The following is an 18,010-nucleotide window of genomic DNA, read 5'->3' as shown; positions in this document are numbered from 1 at the left end:
ACTCCATTCACTTCCCTCAGCACTCCTCATCTGGGTGCCCAGCGTCCGCCCACCAACCTGCCCACCCGCCCTTTCCTCCGGCCTTCAGCCCATCTACCCCTCCATCCATGCCTTCTCTCAAGGAGTTGGCAGGATTGTGTCCCTCCCCCTTTCTGGCACTGGGGATTGAACCCAGGGGTGCTCAACCCCTGAGCCACATCCCCAGCCCTTTTTGTATTTTATTTAGAGACGGGGTCTCACTGAGTTGCTCAGCACCTCAATTTTGCTGAGGCTGGCTTTGAACTCTGGATCCTCCTGCCTCAGCCTCCCGAGCCACTGGGTCACCCTGCTGGCAATACTTTTTAAATTTTTGACATTGCGATAAGAACAATTGGATAAATATCCAAGATTTTAACAATTATGTAATTTGCATATCATGAAAAATTAGAAAGCATCAATTCTTTAAAGTTATAGCCTCTGGGCTGGGGCTGTAGCTGAGTGGTACACACGTGAGGTACTGGGTTCAATCCTTAGCACCACATAAAAAAATAAAGGTATTGTGAACACAATCTACAACTAAAAGTATTTTTTTAAAAAACTTACAGCCAGAAATCATGTAAAAGAAGTGAAAATACTAGCTAGAAAACATTCAAAATAATATTGTATTAAGTTGTTAAATTCTAAACCTGAATGTCAATAAAAATTTAAAGGTAATAAAGAAGCAAATAGCAGCTAAAGCAGTCTTTAGAGGGCAATTTATAGCTTTAAATATGTACTAGAAAGAAAGGGAAGATCCCATACTGTGAGTAACAAACGTGTGTGTATGTGTGTGCACTGGGGATTGAACCCAGAGAAACCCTACCACTGAGCTACATCCTGATCCTTTTTATTTTGAGACAGGGTCTTGCTAAGTTGCCCTGGCTGGCCTTTAACTTGGGATCCTCCGACCTCAGCCTCCTGAATTCCTGTGATTATAGGCATACGTGCAGGTAGTGAATTTTCATGCTGAATGTTAGAGCGGACGAATTGGTTTATGAAGAAGAGAGCAGACTAGGAACTGTTAGCCCAGAGCGTGTGCGGCGGGAAAGGGAGATGGAATGTCCCCGCCTGTGGCCGCCAGTGTGTGTTCATCAGAATGCAAGGAACTGAACACCTAAAGAGGATGACTTTTATTGTACATGGATAACATCACGAGATATTTTTTTAAAATGCAATTTCCCAGGGCTTTAGACTCCAAGGTATGCTTGTCATAACCCCCCCCAAAAAAAATAGAAAAAGAAAGAAAACAAACAAAACACAAAAGAACAAAACAAAACAAGGAGCCGCGGAGGACTGGGGGACCCACACTTTCTCGGGTCTCCTCCCGTGAGAGGGGACAGGCTTGGCACCGCCCGCCCGCTCCTGGGTTGGGCACCGGAAGGGACAGCCCAGTCCGAAGGTCGCAGGGGCAGAAAATGCCCGGGTGGAGCCCGGGGATCGGGACGCTTGTCCCCAAGGACGCCACAATCAGATTCAGGCGAGGCCGGGAGCCGCCCGCGCTGGCGGACACGGCAAGGTCACTGGCCGCCAGGGGGCTGGTCACGCCCTGGCCGGAATCTGGGCTCGAAGCCCCGCACGTCCCTCCGGGCGCGGCTCGCGACTAACATTCCCGAAACGCGGCTGCCAGACCCAGCTCGCAGCCTCCGGTCGGGGCCGCCTGGCCCGTCCGCCCGCGGCCACCGTGCGAGCCGGGATGGGGCGCCAGGGGGTCCCGGCCAGGAGACCCTCGGCGCCGCCCGGACCCTGAAAACCCCAGCAGCGCGGGGCGTCGGGTCTGGGTTCGGGAGGCCAGGGCGGGTGCTGGTGGCGCGGGGACCTCAAGCCGGCCCTTCCCGGCCTCGTGGCTCGGCCGGGCCTTTGCCTGAGCAGTCGCGTCTGCCTGGAGGACGCGCAGGCTGGGACCTGCCTGGACGCCGGGTGCCGCCGACCCAGTGACACCCTTGAGAATTCCCAGCTCCGCCCGCTCGCGACATTTTCAGGGTCCTGGGAGCCGCAGACCCCTTTCCAACTCAAGGCCCTCTTGGGCCCCGCCGGACAGGAACCGCCCGAGTGGTGCAGGAGCGAGTCACGTGGCCGCGGATTCACCGAGAGATCCCCGAGTCCTGTCTTCACCTCTCGGACCCTCAGTGTCTTCATCTTCAGGAAGTGGACACAGGCGCGGTGCCCAGGGCTGACGCCTCCCTGCAGCCCCCGCGCCTCTGGGATTCTGTTCCCCAGACCTTCACCTCCCCAAGCTGCATGGAACCGCCCACCTCTGGGACAGGTGGCATCCAGTGGCCAAAGTGGTGGTACTTCAGGCCTCCGATCACTATTTTACCGGACAAGAGTTGGGGTTAGATTCTGGAGACCGACACAGAGTTCAAGTCTTGGTTCTACACGGGCTGAGGGACCCTGGGCAATCGCTTACCGGCTTAGCGTCAGGCTCCCCTCCAGGGAAACCCAACTGGTAGCGGTTCTTTTTTTTTTTTTTTTTTTTTTTTTTTTTTCTTTTTTAATATTTTCATTAGTTGTTGATGAACCTTTATTTATTTATCTGTATGTGGTGCTGAGAATCAAACCCAGTGCCTCACACATGCAAGGCAAGTGCTCTGCCACCAAGCCACAAGCCCAGGCCTGGCAGGAGTCCTAACAGAGATGAAATGAGTTTCCACTTTCCCTGGCTCCCGCCTGCTGCAGAGTCTTGCGCCTGGCCTAATTCCAGGAGGCACAGCAGAGCACACAGATCCCTGGGCTGGAGTCCAAGGCCAAGGAACCGAAACCCTCACATGTTGCACAGGGAGGGTGGTGGAGAATGGCCAGAATTGCAGATTCCAGATGTATCCAGAAGTTTATGGGGGCCCCGGGCACACATCTACCCAGACCAGAGTCACTGTGCTAGGGTCAAGGTCTCCTCGTTGCCAATACATCTGGGACGCCGTAGGGTCCTACTGCTGATGGCCAGATTATTCCTGATTCCCAGGAAATCTCCAGCTCACCGTTGCCAGGGTACCCAGACTCCCAGAAGCCCTGAAGTCCTGACTCAGAAAATCACAGGATCGACTGGTAAGGCTGGTTGTGGCAGCACACCCTGTCTTTCCAGCAACTTGCTGAGGCTGATCTTGAACTTGTGATCCTCAGGAGGCTGACAAGATCTCCCAGGTATCCAGCGGGGCTCTGGGACTCCAGGCATCTTTCCAGAGTCTTAGATACTCAGACATGGAAGTCCTAGGACTACACGAGGAACCCTGAGATTGTCCTGGAACCCCAGGACCTTTGGGAGAACTGGGAACTCTCTCCATTTTGGTCATGGGGAAAATGAGTGAATGCGAGCCATGGCCTGGGAATTCCAAGACTCCGGTGGGCAGAGACACTCCGGGGGACACCAGCTCTGGGCTGGAGAAGTGGGGATGAGCTGAGCCTGGAGGTCCCACTCCCACTCCCCTGGTAAGAAAGGAGAGGGGTCCTGGCTGCACGCCCCGCTCTGTGCTGGCAGTGTTAGCCAGTCGGGTCTTTTCGGCTCTGCTAGAAACAACAGAAACAAACAACCGAGTTTGTGAGCATACGCAGGCCGGCTAACGGGCTTCAGCTGAAGGCAGGCGCGCTGGGCCAGCGGGGAACCAGACTGTTCCCGGCTCCCGGCAGACAAGACTGCTGTCCTGCAGGGCATGCTGGGTCCTAAGAGGCCCAGAGGGGCTGGAGTCTCAGTCTCCTCTTTCCCAGCCTGGAGCCTCCTATAACAGGGTAACAGTAACAACCACAGCAATGTGGAAGAGGCTGCTCCCAGGGACAGGAGGTTGCCCACTTTGTCCCTTGCCATATCCTGCTGCGTGCCAAGCACGCGGTAAGTGCTCAGTGGCTCAGGGTGGAACAGGGAAGAAGGAACAGCCTCTGGGCTGCCTGGATGGTCAAGAGATCACTGACGCTCACCACTGCACACAGATCAGGAGTACTGATCGGCCCATTTTACAGATGAGGAGACTGAGGCTGGACGGGAAGTAGTTTGCCCACAGGCAGAAGCTGTTTGACTGTGTGGTCATGTTCCCGTCTTCTCTCATCTCTAGGTGTCTCTCTCTGGATAATGCAGTACCAAATCTGGTTCCATCAGTCTCTCTCCTATTAATTTAGTGGTACTGGGGATTGAACCCCGGGGCGCTCTACCCCCCAGCCTCCTCTCCTTTTTTTTTTTTTTTTTTTTTTTTTTTTTTTTTGAGACAGAGTCTCACTGAAGTGGCTGAGGCCAGCCTTGACCCGGGTGGCTGGGATTTCCGGTACACGTGACCTCCGTCTCCCTCTCTAATGCTGTCACTCACGTCTCTCCTTTCTCTCCTTCCCCCTCCATAACTGCTCCCATTGCTGAGGGGTGAGACAGGGAGGGAGGTGGGGGTGTGCTGGTCCTAGTCCCCTGCACCACCCAGGTGGTATGAGACAGTGGGAGCCCCGTGGCAACAGGGGCTTAGGCCGCCTTCACGGAGAGCCGAGCCCGGAGTCCTGACAGGCTGCAGACAGCCAGCGGGTAACCACAGGCAGGATGAGGCTTGACAGCTCCGCCTTCATTTTGTACCTGGCTCTTTCTTAGCCCGGATTTTGCCACCTGCTCCCTCTGCACGTGGGCGCGTTCATCTAAAAACTGGTAATACCAGGCTTATCGTCCTAAATTTACCTAACCGACCCGAGCCCCCTTCGAGATGGACAGGATGTGCAGGGACACCGTCAGCTTTGACCACTTCCTGTTTCACAACGCCCTCCATTCCCAGGAACAGCAGAGCCTTGCAGGCAGATCACCCCATGTCGAGACCCCCCAACCAGGAGCAATCCGGGAACCGAAATTGCTTCCTTTCAGTTCACTTTCCACCTGATAGATAAACATCTTGAGCAGCAAATGGAGATTGTCCCCTCAAGGGACAAGCCACCTTGAAGGACCACAACTGAAGTAATGATCAACCAGACCATAGACTGAGCAGGTAATGATGCCAACTTCCACCCGCCCCCCAACTCTTCCTCTATTTAACCCTACAGCGCATGTGAGCACCCGGAGACAGGGCCGAGATGCCGGCTCCAGCTTTGCCTTCCCAGTATGGCCATATTGACTCAAGTTCCTTTCTTGCCTTCTTTTTCTGTGGTACCAGGGATTGAGCCCAGGGGTGCTTAACCACTGAGCCACATCCCCAGCCCTTTTAAAATCTTATTTAGAGACAGGGTCTCGCTGAGTTGCTTAGGGCCTCACTAAGTTGCTGAGGCTGGCCTTGAATTCGCAATCCTCTTGCCTCAGCCTCCAGAGCCACTGAGATTACAGGCAAGTGCCACCACACCGGGCCCCTTTCTTGCTTTTCACTATTGACTTTTCTGTTTGGCTTTTGGGTCAAGTGGCCAGACCTGGTTGGAACCCTCAGAGTCAGGACTCTGGTAACTCTGGTACCAGTGCCAGTTCCAGCCCCCTTGGGACAGAGACTCTAGAAGAATCCCAGAGTGGGGATGTGGAGGGGGAAGGCTGAAGGAAGTTTCTGGAAGGCAGGGGAGAGGGAGAGCAGGGAGCTTAGTAGAAGCCTCTCCGAGCAGCCCAGCGCCCCTGGAGCTTTCCACCCACCCGGCCGCCCCACTCCTGCCCCGCCTACAGGTGGCCAGGAGCCCTGGGGCCCAAGCTCCAAGGCACCCCACCAGGCGGAGGGCCAGTTCAGGGCAGCAAGAGCTCCGAGAGGGAGACTGGGCAGCCCCTCACTGAGGGGGCTGAAGCACCCCCACTCTGCTGAGGAGGAATCGGGGTTCTACAGGGGACGGTCCAAGGTCAGGCCGCAAGGAAGGGGCCAGATGCTGGGCTTGAGCCAGGGCCAGGAGACCGCGGGGCTCCGTGTGGACGTTCTGGCATCAGCCAGTGTCAGCCATTGTCACCTGCGTTTTGCACAATACGAGATTTTTTTAAGTGCCCTCCCCTGTCTGCCACCCAAGGACTCCGCCAGCCATGTGTTCACAGCAGCGCCTCCACTGCAGCACAGCTTCTCAGGCCTGGGCTCCGGGCCTCCCTTCCCTGATCTGCTCCGGCCTTCCGGGAGGAAGCTGCTCTCCTCCATCCCTGCCGGGCCCTCTGCCTGGCGGCCTCCCCCTGGGCTCTGGTGCTCCCTCCCGCCAGCCCCGCCACCTTCGCGAGCAGCGCCCAGCAGTCTTCTCAGGCCGCGTGGCCTCCCCGCCCCTGGACCTCACTCAGGCCCTGGACAGCCCTCGGAAAGAAGGGGAGGAAGAAGAGGCGGGAGCCACTTGGTGCCTGTTACTGTTGGGACCTGAAAGTCACAAGAATCCCTGGGGAAAATGATTCGGACCATTCAAACTAAAAAATGGACATAGTGCCGGATGCGGGGGAGCCTGCCTATAACCCCAGCAACCCGGGAGGCTGAGGCAGGAGGATCAAAGCAGCTTATGGAGACCCCGTCTCTAAATTAAATATAAAAAGGGCTGGGGATATGGCTCAGTGGCTAAGCACCCCTGGGTACAATCCCTGGTACCAGAAAAAAAAATTTTTTTTAAATATATATATATATATATATATATATCACATTATAAATTCTTGTGCAATTTAAAATATTTAAGAGTTTGAATCTCATTAAATAAATTTATTAATGGAACTTAACATTATTGGAATGTTAATTTACAAAACCAAAGCAAGCCCTGAATTCACTGTGTACAGAGTAAGTAAGAAGTCACCAATAAACGAACCCTGAGGGAGCCCGGGCTTAAATTCCTACAGCCACCCATGTGAAATTAGAAAGTTTTCACCTACATTGTTTCCTGAATGAGGAATAAAGTCAGAACGATCAGTCTGCCCAGCTCTCTTTACTTCAAGGCAAATGAAACTTTGTGGGTTTCCTGGGAGAGTGGGACATCTGGCTGTTTGGGTGGCACCGGGGAACCTTAATGGGGAGTTGGCTACACAGGTCTTCACACCTGTCAAAACTCATTGAACTGTTCTGGCAAAATCTGTACCTTTTACCTGGATGTGGTGGCACCTGCCTGTCATCCCAGCAGCTCGGGAGGCTGAGACAGGAGGATCTCAAGTTCAAAGCCAGCCTCAGCAATGTGGCCAGGCCCTAAGCAACTCGGTGAGACCCTGTCTCTAAATAAAATACAAACTAGGGCTGGGGATGTGGCTCAGCGGTCGAGTGCCCCTGAGTTCAATCCCTGGAACCCGCCATCCTGAAAAAAAAAAAAAGATGACTCGGAACACCAGTCCCTGCTCCCATTTGGAGAGACGGTTTACTTTTCCAACACTTTTGGGCCACAGTCCCATCTGTCATCGGCAGCAAGGCAGAACCCCCACTTAGGAAAGAGTATCGGTTCCTTCTGCTTCTGTGCTTGGGCTCCAGTTCCCTGCTTAGAACTTTTCCAAGATCAGTAGAGCAGAGGAAGGGGGTGGGGGAGGGAGGACGGGAGACAGAGAGGAGTTGCTGGGTTTTTCTGTTACCTGGCGCACATGTGTGAGAATGTGACAACCAAGCCCACTGGTACATATAATTATAATGCACCAAGTAAAACGTGAAAAAATAGTTTCCAAAAGTGGAAGGAGCCGGCGTGGTGCGCACCTGCCATCCCAGTTAGGGCCAGCCTCGGCCGCGGAGCCAAGCCCTGTTTCAGAATAAAAAAATAAAAAGGGCTGGGATGTGGCTCCGTGGTTAAGCACCCCTGGGCTCAATCCCCAGTGCCCTACCCCCCAAAAGAAAAGAAGTGGAAGGAGCTGTATGTGTCCTCTTTTTGAAGTGTCCCTACCTTTTTCTTAATGAGCCTTGCTGGGCTCGTGATCTGCCTTCCCGGGTACAGCAGGTTCGAGTAAATGGTTTGTCACCACTTACTCGAAGGCACCAGCTGGCCGTCCTGCTGCGTCTGAGCCTTTGCTACCTGCCCCTCCTCTACCTCCGGCCCTCATTCTGCAGTTCAGGCTCAGCTGCTGCACCGTCCGCTGCTGCAGGGACCTGGCTCCCGGAACAGAGCGAGCTTAAGCTTTTCGGTGATTGGCTGGGGGTGGCTGGAGACTTTCCACTGTGACTGTGATGGCGACGTTCCACTGTCCTGGGGCACAGTTCCAAAAGACGTTTGTTCTTGCGCAATACCGGGACCACTGGGGGCCATCACGGTCACTAGTCCTGGGAACAGGTGAGTTACTCTTGCAGCTGGTGACCCCGTCCTGACCTGTGGCTCCATCTGGCTCTTATGATTGGGCTGAAGGACTTTGGGTGCCTGGGCTACTGGGGCTGCTGAAAAGGCACGTGGGTGACAGAGGACACACCTCAGCTGCGGCGGGCAATCGGCTTACCCAGAGTCAAGGCTGAGGGGACAGACGTAAGGAAGACAGAGGTGCCACCCCGTCGTCCAGTCCCAGCCATTCACAGGACATCTGCAGGCCCACGCGAGGAGTCAGTGTTTCAGCAAAGGTGACCTTCAAGTCCCACGAAAGTAACCTAGGCAACCGTTATCACCCTGGCCCGCCCAGAGGCGGCAGGGACCGGAAAGCTGGTGGGAAGCTAGTGTTGTGTGACCGCCCCAGTGAGTGGGCTTTAAGTTGACTGAAGGTGAAGCTAGACGGCTTATTTAGGCTTTTCCCTGGTGGCAGCTTCATCTTGTGCAGACATTCTATTTCTTTGGTTTTGTCAGGGTCTCCGGATGGGCAAGGAGCACAGGGCAGATGGGGGGCGGCGCAGCGTGCGATCCCAGCCGCCTGAGGAGCGAGAGGGGAGGACGGTGAGTTCCTGCCAGCCTGGGTCAGCCAGTGACCCTGCCTCAAAAGCAGAACTAAATGGGGAAAAATGAGAAGTCATACCCCCTTATGTACGATGTGTCAAAGTGCATTCTACTGTCATACAACTAATTAGAACAAATAAATAAAATAAATAAAATAAAATAAAATAAAATAAAATAAAATAAAATAAAATAAATGGGGCTGGGGATGGGGCTTGGTGGAGGAGGGCCTCTGGGTTCAATTCCCAGTATTGGAGAAAAAAAAAAAAAAGGAGGAGAGGGAGAAGGAGAGGGAGAGAGAGAGAGGAGAAAAGGAAAAAGAAAAGGAAGGAAGGAAGGAAGGAAGGAAGGAAGGAAGGAAGGAAGGAGGGAAGGAGGGAAGGAGGGAGGGAAGGAGGGAGGGAAGGAGGGAAGGAGGGAGGGAGGGAAGGAGGGAAGGAGGGAAGGAGGGAAGGAGGGAAGGAGAGAAGGAGGGAGGGAGGGAGGGAGGGAGGGAGGGAAGGAGGGAAGGAGGGAAGGAGGGAGGGAAGGAGGGAAAAAGGGAAGGAGGGAAGGAAGAAAGGAAGGAGGGAAGGAGGGAAGGAGGGAAGGAAGGAGGGAAGGAGGGAAGGAAGGAGGGAAGGAGGGAAGGAGGGAAGGAGGGAAGGAGGGAAGGAGGGAAGGAGGGAAGGAGGGAGGGAAGGAGGGAAAAAGGGAAGGAGGGAAGGAAGGAGGGAAGGAGGGAAGGAAGGAGGGAAGGAGGGAAGGAAGGAGGGAAGGAGGGAAGGAGGGAAGGAGGGAAGGAGGGAAGGAAGGAGGGAGGGAGGGAAGGAGGGAAGGAGGGAAGGAAGGAAGGAAGGAGGGAAGGAAGGAAGCCAGAGACATGAAATAACCCACAGTGCTGTGAGCTGTTCCCTTTGTAGTGGGGCAGGTGGGTGTCTACCTTGGCTCTGTTCTCTTCTCTTCTCCTCTCTTCTCTTCTTTTCTTTTCTTCTTCCCTGTCTCTCCTTCGGCGCCCTTCTCTTGCTTATGAATGAACTACTGAAGTCAGCCTGAATCCAAGGCCCCACCTCATGGGAGTAGAAATGTCATAGAACTTGGTGACAGGGCTGGGGATGTGGCTCAGCAGTAGGACACTTGCCTAGCATGCACAAGGCCTTAGGTTCAATCCCCAGCACCTCAAAAAAAATTGGGGGTCAGGCACAGTGAAGTAATCCCAGCTACCTTGGAGGCCGAGGCAGGAGGATTGCAAGTTTGAGACCAGCTTTAGCAACTTAGAGAGATCCTGTTTAAAAAAAAAAAAAAAAAAAGCCACTTTGACCCTCTCCTTCTTCTCTGGAACATACCATGCTCAGAGGTTTTGGTCAAGAGGTGAACCCCACAGCCACAGGCAGACATCAGGATGGTTTTGTTGCTATTGAGACAAGAGTCCCACTGTGTTGTCCTGGCTGGTCTGGAGCTAATGAGCTCGTGATCCTCCGCCTTATCTTCCAAGTAGCTGGGATTACAGGCATTCCACACCTGGTAATCAGTATAACTTTTGTCATGACCAAGATGTTGTGCCGAGTTCACTTTCTCTCCAATTTTAATGTTGTCAAAAATATACGCACATGCATTTCATTTTTTATTTTATTTATTTATTTCCATTGTGGTTGTTTGGTCCTGGGCATTGAACCCAGGGGCACTTCACCACTGAGCCACATCCCCAGCCCCTTTTAATCTTGTACTAAGAGACAGGGCCTGGCTAAGTTGCTGAGGCTGGCTTTGAACTCGTGATCCTCCTGCCTCAGCCTCCTGAGCCGCTGGGATTACTGGCGTGCGCCACCACGCCCAGCACATGCGTGCATTTTAAAGAGACACTTTTATGAAAGTTGTGATAAAAAACAGCAGCAGTCTTGGGCTGGGGTGGTGGCTCAGTGGTAGAGCTGCTTGCCTCGCACATATGAGGCACTGGGTTCGACCCTCATCACCACATAAAAATAAACACATAAAATAAAGGCATGCTGTCCATCTACAGTTACCAAAAAATAAAAAAAACCCACAGCAATCTTTCTCCCCACTCCACCCCCAGGTTGCCCTCTCCATAGAGGTCAAGGTTTGTAGTTGGATTCTTATAGCTCTAAATAATCCATTTATTGCTGCTTCTGACTTTTTCTATTTGGGGATTACCTGTTGATGTCCCACTGTGCAGGAAGAGGATGCACCTGTCTTCCACAGCTCCTCCCAAGGCCCCACCGTGCCTGTCCCTTTGTGTCTCTGATAGAACTATAAAGTGACTTTGATTAGCTCCATGTCTGTGCTCCAGTGACAATGTTGGCATCGCCTCCACCCGTCCTGTGGTATGTCTGATGATGTCTCCTTTCTTGCATAACTTTTTATTTTCCCTTGGGGTCATGATCATCTGGTGGTGTATTTGCTTAGTGTTCTTGTGCATTCAAATCCCGAGCTCGCCATCCCTTGACTAAACCTCCTCTCAACTCATTCATGTGGGTCAGACCCTCATCCTGTGGGTCTCACCTCTTAGAGGCCTCGCCCAGGCTGTCCCTTAAACCTGCCCTCCATTTCCTACCAGGTGGGACAGAGGTTGGAGTCTTGAGGTCACTGCCATCCAGAGTCTCCCTTTACCACAGTCCTGGGGATTTCCTTCATCCCTCAGTCTCCTGTTTTCAATACCACTTCCAGAAGCATCTGATGCATGTATTCCTGAACCATCTGGGAGTCTGTATTCCATACGTTTCTACTTTTCCATGTCTGGCATAGGATTTGGTTTGTGGAGTCTACTAAGAAGTTGAAGTTCATCTGGTAACTGCATTTGCCTTCTCTCCCCCATCCACCACATTTTTGTATAGCTCAGGGTTAAAAACAGACATGTATTAGCCTGTTTTTTGTTTCTGGAACAACACGCCTAAGGCAGTCTAACTTTATAAAGCAAAGAGGTCCAGTTAGCTCACAGTTTTGGAGGCTGGAAGTCCAAACAATATAGTGACATTCTTGTGAGCACCCGGTGGTGGATGGTGAGAATCAGTTCAGGAGGAAATGAAGCCATACAGGGATTGAGGGATCTGACTTGCTTTTTAATAACTTGCTCTTTAAAGAGTTCAGGGTCCCACAAAAGCAACCTTAAATTCCTTGCTCCCCCAATGACCTAAGGACCTCACTCATCCAACAGAATGGCTTTAGGACCCCCTTGTTTAGCAAAGGAAGGAAAGGCAGGAAAAAGAGGTGGAGAAAGAGCCACTCATTACAGTTTACTGCTTATGCACTGAACTTTACAAGAATCACTTTATGACTTGGAAACATTTATTGCACAACTGAAAAACCGGAAAAAAAAAATGAATACATTATACAAACCATACATGCAACTTAAAATATCTAGGAGATTTTAACCAGATAAGTTTATAAATGGAACCGAGTACGGCCGAAAATGCTTCCCCTGAGCAGCAACTGGATTGTTCAATTTACTACATTCATAAATAGAATTATAAGACTTTGAATTGACAAAAGAGCTTTCAAAAGGCAAATTTTAAATGTGTCATTTTCACCATTGGAATGTTAATTTTCAAAACCAAAGCAAGCTCTGAATTTCCTGTGTACAAAATGAATAAAAAAGTCACCTGCAAACGGACCCTGAGAGACTCAGGGTTTAAATTCCTACAGCCGATGTGTGCAATTAGAAAGTTTTCACCTAAATTGTTTCCCGAAAGAGGCCTAAAATCAGAAAAATCAACTTGCCCAGCCCTCTTTACTTCAAGGCAAATGAAACTTTGTGGCATTTAAATGCCACAAATGGTTTAAATGGTTTCCTGGGGCAGGGGAAGGGGAATGACTGTTTGGGGGACACTAGGGGACTAGAGATGCCACAGGTCTCCAAGTTTGTCAAATCTCAATGAACTACTCTGTTAAAATCTTTTCTTTAACATGGAATGTACATTGATAAAAGTGAGTATCAATTATTTAGAAATGAAAAATGCTCATGGAAATATTATTCAGAACTTACAAGAAAGATCATCAGTCAAGGACGAAGCCTATCTCAGTTCCAAGATATGAATGAGATAATAGATTGAATGCAATATTTGGCCAATCGCCAAAGGCGAGTTTAGACTTGCAGGCGGTTCGCGGAGTCATATCCAGCCACGATAAAGAAATGGGTGAGACGGTGAGTCCGTGGGAAACAGTAATGATACAAAGAATGAGGCATAGAGAAATTGAGACAGTTAGGGACCACACAGGAGACAGAAAATGACAAACCCCAAAGGCTTTAGACTCTGACCTGTAACCCACTAAAAGGATGGTATCTGGAAAGGAAAGAAAAACACCCAAGGCCTTAAGCCCCTAAACTGTCTTTCCTTAAAATTGATATTTTTCCTTCTTTTCTTTCTTCCTTCCCTCCCACGTTTCTCAACAAGTTTACTGCAAGGGCCAGGTTGACCACAGACCGAGTGCACCATAAAAGCTAGGATATTGGTGCCATACCATCTCTAAAATAAACCCAGTCACTACCAATCCATGTCTTACACAAGGAAAATATTCCTTGTAAAAATACCACACTGATGACCAATGAGAAGTACCAGATTCTACTCTACCTCAGCAACTCAAAAAAAGCTCATCCCTTCCTTTTTTTGGGAAGAAGCCTAGTCCACTTTGATATGGTTGGAATCTGGACGGTTCCCCAAAGACGCGTGTGTTCAAAAGTTGTGCTTTTAAGAAATAGTTGGAGGGCTGGGGATATAGCTCAGTCGGTAGAGTGCTTGCCTTGCAAACACAAGGCCCTGGGTTCGATTCCCAGCACCACAAAAAAAAAAAAAAAAAAAAAAAGAAAGAAAGAAAAGAAAAAAAAAAGAAATAGTTTGAACACAGGTGTCTGTCCTCATCAGTGGATAGCTAAATGCACTACCAGGAGGAGGGACCTAGTTGGAGGAAGTGGGTCACTGGGGCTGTGCCCTGAAAGGATTTATCTTCTTTCTTTTCCTCTTCCTTCTCCCTCTTCTTATTTCCAGCTGCCATGAACTGGGCAGCTTTCTTCCACCACAACCTTCTGCCATGATGTTTCTGCCTCAGAAACTATCAGTGGACCATGGACTACAAGTCCTGAAACCATGAACCCAAAGACACTCTTCCTCCTGCTCTCGTCAGGTATTTTGGTCACCATAATGAAAAGCTGACTAACACAGAAAATTGATACCAGGAGTGGGATAGTTGCTGTGACTACTTGACTATACAGGTCTGAAGTCTTTGGAATTGGTTTGCAGGAGTTTTAGAAAAGTTTAGAGATCAGGCTGGAGATTTAAACTGTTGTAAGCAGAGTTTAATGGGCCATTCTGGTGTGAACTCAGAAAACTAAAATACTGCTAGGAATGCGGACAGTAATGATCATGCTCATGAGGTTTCAGATGGGAATGAGGACTCTTACTGGGAGTTTGAACCTGCCTAGATTTTTGTCCATGCCCTAAGACTTTGTGTGAGGCTGAATTTAAAAGTGACAGACTAATCTGGTGGAGGAAATTTCAAGGCACTAGTACACCTTTCGGACTGTGGTAGGTATTGCTGGCTGGTTTTTTTTTGTTTTGTTTTGTTTCGTTTTAGTTTTTAATCAGGTTTACTGTGATTTTTTGAGCAAAAGGCAGAGCAGAAAGATTTGAAAAACTTACAGTTTGACCAGCAAAAGCACATGTAAGATGCGGCAAGGAAGGTGGGGCTACTGCTAAGATTAGTCCTTTTTCGTAGAGACCACAGGGAAGATGTCTTGAGGGCAGCAAGACCCCACCCTTCACAGGTTCAAGGTGTAAAAGTGAAAGTCCTTTTGAAACACATTGCTTTGAGAAGAGAGCTGGGGTGTGCCCTGCTCCCCCGGGGCTGACCGGGGAGCTGTCTTCCTAGGATTTGTTTTGCTGTGTTCAGCCACCCAGGCACTCAGGGGCCACTGCAGCCATGGTCCAAGGAGGGCTGGCTACTGCTTGAACCTTGGCATTATCCATCTGATGCTGGTTTTACAGGAATGGAAAATGCTGGATCTTCAGCTGCCACACAGATTGAAAAGGAAGGCCAGGGAGGCCAGGCAATGTTGGTCAGGGTTGGAATCCGTGCCGGCAGCCCCTGAAAGGATGATGGTGAAGCTCCAGTGGAGCCCGGAAGTCAGGGCTCCCAGGAATACAGACCATCTGCTGAGGAAAGCCGCAGGCAGGGAGCAGACCCAGTCCAGGGAGAGGCCACATGGGTTGTGGCTGCCCAGCCATTTGGCCCTCACACCTCACCACCCTGAATGTCCGCCACAGAGCTATAGACTGGATCGACGTGATGTCTGTCCTGCTGGGTTTTGGCGTTGCTTTGGTGCCATCTCTTTTTTCTATACCTCATTCTAACAAGGTAAACATACTGGAAAGTGTGTTTGGAATACCAAGATAGAGCTTAACAAAATAAAGCACGTTCTGAATGGGAATGTTTTCTCTGCGCCATTGTATCTGAGGAGCACGTAGTTTGCTTTTTGATTGCTACAGGGACTCACAATTAAGAGTTGACCTTGAGTCTCAGGAGAGATTTGGGACTTGAACTTTTGACTTTTGGGACTGGAACTGCCGACTCTAAGGGTCCTTGGAGACAGACTGAATGCCTTCTGCGTTGTGAGATGGGCATGAACCTTGGGGACCAGGGGCAGAATGTTGTGGTTTGGATCTAGAACGTCTGCCAAAGCCTGATGTGCTCGATTGTTCCAGAAAATAAATGGACCTTGAGGATTCTGACCTCATCTGTGGATTCATCCATTGATAACCGAATGGATTAGTGGGAGGTAGGAGCTAGTTGGAGGAAGCAGGTCACCAGGGCTGCCAGGAAGGGTTGGTCTTCTCCCTGATCTCTATCTCTCTCTTTTCTGGCTACCACAGGCTGAGCAGCTTTCTCCCACCACACCCTCTGCCATGCTGTGGCTGCCACAGAGACAACAGGCTGTGGCCCCGAGCCAAAACAAACCTTTCCTTCTTTTTTTTTTTTTTTTTTTTTAATTTTTATTTTTTTGCGGTGCTGGGGATTGAACCCAGGGCCTTGTGCTTGCAAGGCAAACACTCTACCAACTGAGCCACATCCCCAGCCCAAACCTTTCCTTCTTTAAGTTGCTCTGGTTACATTTTTTGCTCACAGCCATGAAGAACAGACTACTGCACCCCTCTGGATCTGCTCTATCATCCTTCAGCGGAAGCCCCCCTTAAGCCTCGCCTTCCGCGTTCATGATGGCCAGCACAGTCTAGCTTCTACTGTTTTTGGTGATGAAATATCCCATCTCCAGCCACAAAATGTCAAAAGAGTCTGGTTTATGTGGAGAACAACACTCGAATAACAGGAGCCACTGTGCCCAGGACACAGGTGGGTGGCATTGTACCCGAAGCCCACTGCTACTTGGATCTAGAACGTCCCCCAAGGCTCATGTGTTGAAGGCAGCAGGGTTCGGAGGTGGGGCTCTTGGGAGGTGACTGGATCATGAGGCTCTGACCTCATCAGTGGATTCATCCATTGGTGCGTCCTTGTTGGTGGCACTGCTGGGACACGGTGGAAGCTGCCTGCTCTATAGAGCTCCCCACATGATGTTCTGACACAACAGGCCCAGAGCCACAGGGCCAGGCCACCACAAGTGGAAACTTGTGGGACCAGGGACTGCAATCTTCTTTCTTTTTTTCAGTGACTTTTCTTAGGTTTGGTTGGTGACAGAACCTCAGTAACAAGCCTGTGGTCCCCTCCCGCAGTCCTGCAATGCACCTTGGCCTGCAGACCCAGCTCCAGCCCTCGCTCAGGGCCTGGCCTCTTCCTTGCTCTCTGGTCTTGGCTGACTCCACTTTCCTGTAGGGCTTAGTTTTCTGCTCAGCAGAATGGGGGTGCATGCAGCCCTCACAGTGAGGGGGCTGCCCAGTCTCCCCTGAACTGGCCCTCTGCCTGGGGGTGCCTTGGAGCGCGTGGTGAGCGGGACAGAGTCTGGAGGTCTGGGATTGGGCAGGGAGGGGATCGGGTTCTGAACCGGTCCTCTCCAGTCCCAGCCCGCCTCTGCCCCAGGGCTCTTGGCCACCTGCTGGGTGGGGCAGTGGGGTGGGGTTGGAAAGCTCAGGAGGGAGGCTGGGCTGCTAGGAGAGGCTTCTGCTGAGTTTCCCGCTCTCCTTCTTCCCTGCTTTCCAGAAACTTCTTTCAATCTTCTTCCTCCACTTCCCCACTCTGGGATTCTTCTTCTGGTGTCTTGGGCCCAACAGGGCTGGAATTTGGGCTGGTGGCAGGGTCCCCACTTTGTTTCATTCTTGGTCTGGGCCGTGTGGTGACTAGGACACCCTGACTCCATTCCGCGACCAGCAATTCCAGGGGAAAGATGGGAGGAGTTCTGGGAGGAGGAGCAAGAGAGAGCCTTGATGGAGCAAAGCAGGAGAGGTGGGGGACAGCATTAGGATGGAGACGGTCGGGGCAGAACAATCAAGAGGGAGAGACTCAGAGGCCAGGGAAGCCAGACATGCACTCAGCAGACTGAACAGCTTCTGCCTTTGGGAAACTACTTCCCATGGGACGCTCCTGTCTATAAAATGTGGTCATCAGAGCTGGGCGCACACCTGCAGTCCCAGTGAGTCGGAGGCCGAGGCAGGAGGATCGCAAGTTCAAAGCCAGCCTCGGAGACGTAGCAAGACCCTAAGCAACTTAGTGAGACCGTCTTAAAATGGAAAATAAAAAGGGCTGGGGATGTGGCCAGGTTAAGCACCCTCGGGATCAATCCCCGGCACCAAAGACAACAGCAAAAATGGTGACCAGTGTCCCCGCTCTGTGTGAGCGTCAGTGATACGGGCTGTTCCTCGTCTTCCCTGTCCCACCCCCGAGTCACTGGGCAGTTGCCATGTGCCTGGCACACTGTAGAAACCCGGGGGACAGCAGGGCACAAGTGGGCACCACCCTGTCCCTGGAGCTGCCCCTCCCCTGTGATTGTCACTACCGTCATACCTTTTCAGAGCCACAAGCTGGGCAGGTGTGCTCAGCCCTGGGCAGGGGGCTCCAGCCCAGTGGGCCTCTCAGGACCCTCATGTCCTGATGAACCCAGCCTCATCTGTCTGCCAGGAGCAGGGAGCGTGGCTGGCTCCTGGCAGCATGGGGAGCCCCTGGCCCGCCCGGGCTTCGATGAACCAGGCTTTCCTCTTGGCACAAGGGGAGCGACTGGGCATCCAGGACCCTTCAGTGAGTGTGGGGGCCAGGCTAGAACCAGGGCCTGCCCCAGACACGCCAGCCTTGCCCTAGGGCCAGGGTCTGTGCCAGGTGTGGGCGGTGGGAGGGGTGAGTCACCAGGGCTGGCCCCACCCTGCCTTTA

General features: G+C 51.6%; 1 non-coding gene across 1 annotated transcript; it reads right to left on the bottom strand.

Moving 5' to 3' along the window:
• Positions 1-15,700: 15,700 nt before the first annotated feature.
• On the bottom strand, positions 15,701-15,774 carry Trnaa-ugc (transfer RNA alanine (anticodon UGC)). Its single transcript has one exon. It is a non-coding gene; the product is annotated as a tRNA-Ala (tRNA).
• Positions 15,775-18,010: the final 2,236 nt, after the last annotated feature.

Source organism: Sciurus carolinensis, chromosome 16 (assembly GCF_902686445.1).
Source record: "Sciurus carolinensis chromosome 16, mSciCar1.2, whole genome shotgun sequence".
Taxonomy (NCBI): Eukaryota; Metazoa; Chordata; class Mammalia; order Rodentia; family Sciuridae; genus Sciurus; species Sciurus carolinensis.
Note: the sequence above shows the minus strand (reverse complement) of the source record. Positions and strands in the feature narration are given on the sequence as shown.